Source organism: Chlorocebus sabaeus, chromosome 15 (genome assembly GCF_047675955.1).
Source record: "Chlorocebus sabaeus isolate Y175 chromosome 15, mChlSab1.0.hap1, whole genome shotgun sequence".
Lineage (NCBI taxonomy): Eukaryota > Metazoa > Chordata > Mammalia > Primates > Cercopithecidae > Chlorocebus > Chlorocebus sabaeus.
The window spans coordinates 6,893,698-6,895,815 of record NC_132918.1 but is presented as its reverse complement, the minus strand read 5'-3'; the positions used below and the strand labels follow the sequence as shown (position 1 = coordinate 6,895,815).

Here is a 2,118-nt window from a genome sequence, read left to right as displayed (position 1 = left end):
AATAAAAAATACTTAATCAAAATAAAAAGCAAGAACTTTGAAAAATGAACAGAGGCAATTCAGTGGAGAAAGGACAGTCTTTCAACAAGTGGTGCTGAAACAACTGGGGATATTAAAAAAAACAAAACGAAAAAAAAACCTGGACACAGACCTTGTACCTCTCACAAAATGTGACTCAAAGCAGATCATAAAACTAAACATTAAAACACAAAACTGTAAAACTTCTAGAAGATAACATAGGATAAAATAGAGGTGAGTTTGGGTTTTGTGGTGTGTTTTTAGATACAACACTGAAAGCACAATCCATGAAAAAAAATTAGCAAGTGGGACTTTATTAAAATTAAATACTCTTCAAAACACACTTTGCTCTGCAACTGATGGCATCTGTAAGACTCAAGGCAAAAGGAACTACAGAAGTACTCTAGTTGATAAAGTTTTTCCCCATAGAGGTATGGATTAAGAGTTCTAGTACTGCCTGATACTGCTATTCAAGTATACAGGAATTCAACAATTAAGCAAATGGATAGCAGATGATAGGAGGCAATTTTCTCACTATTGAAGTAGGAATTTATAGATAAGGAAAAGGAGGGCAGTAGAATGATGCATGTGGTAATGGATTAGAACTAGAGACATCAGTAAGAACTTCTATAATAATTAACAATATGGAAACAGATGGTTACACATAGAAATATTTATAAATATGTGTATATATACAAAGTAGTATACATACATATATTAATTGCTCTGTCAGGTGAGAAGCCTACAAAAAAAAAAAAAAAAAAACTACATCCCAATAGCAATGAACACACCTAGCACCCAGATCTTGGTTCCTAATATCATTCTCCAAAATAAAGGAATCAGGGATCCCTGGAGAAATGAGTGACTAGGACTGGGGCAGGAAAATACAAGATGAGCCTGCAGTGTCTTATAGTGCTAGAAGTAAAAAACGGCATTCTCTCTCCCTTACTCTGTCTCTCTTCTTCTCTCTCTCTCTCTGTCACACACACACACACACACACACACACACACAAATTAATGAGAGTATCTCAAAGGGACTCAGGACCAAAAAGCTCCCAATGGCCAAAGCTAGAAAGATTTCAGCAATGAAATAAGTAGTTTGGGATTAGAGCCCAGAGTATAAAACACATATCCATGAGCTCAGATTTGGTATAAATATATGATTAAATAAGTTAATAAACACAGGAAAAGAAACAAATATTCAGTACAAAAAAAAAAATTCCAAATAAATTATATTGGTATGGTGACTAGGTTGGCCAGCCTTGGTGACTACACTGGCCCGCCTACACTGTTCCATACCTCCCACTGTCGGATTGGGCTGCTACCTCTGTGCCTGCCAGTCATGTTATTAATACTACTGCCGCTGCTGTTACTGCTGCTGCTGCTGCTGCTGCTGCTGGGACCTGGCCCTGGGTCCCACGAGGCCTCCAAGAGGTCACACGTGCACCGACGTGGGATCCTGGAACTGGCAGGAACTGTGGGTTGTATTGACTCCCGAACCCCACTTGCCTATATGAAATACGGTTGCTATTGTGGTCTGGGAGGCCATGGCCGGTGCCGGGATGCCATTGACTGCACCAGCAGAGAACAAATGCCAAAAACACTCGTGCAGGTGTGACCAGGAGATTGCTAACTGCTTAGCCCAAACTGAGTACAACTTAAAGTACCTCTTCTACCCCCAGTTTCGGTGTCAGCAGGACTCACCCAAGTGTGACTGGCTAGCTTGACTTGAAATGCTCCTTTGCACAAAGAAATAAAACTCCTTCTCGCTAATGAAAAAGTATTATATTGTTACTTCATCCTAATGGAGGGGGACCATAATTTTCCACTCCTTAAGGGCTATGTATAAGGAACTTCCTTCCAAGGAGTACAGTTAGAAGGGGGAAATTTAAGTGAGTATTTTTATGATAGGGACACTCAAGAAACAGTAACCCAACCAAGTGATCAAGGTCAATATCAAGCATCATAAATCACGTTGATAATCTTGATATTATCTGTGATGAAAATGGCACTTTTCTTCTATGATAAACCCATAAACCTAGTCTAATTGTGAGAAAAACATCTGTCAACCTAATTAACAGAGAGGGAGACTGTCTAAAA

The 2,118-nt window shown here is 39.1% G+C and overlaps 1 pseudogene; it reads left to right on the top strand.

The window, feature by feature from the left end:
* The first annotated feature begins 1,258 nt into the window (after positions 1-1,258).
* Positions 1,259-1,745, top strand: LOC103221175 (group 10 secretory phospholipase A2 pseudogene; annotated as a pseudogene).
* Positions 1,746-2,118: the final 373 nt, after the last annotated feature.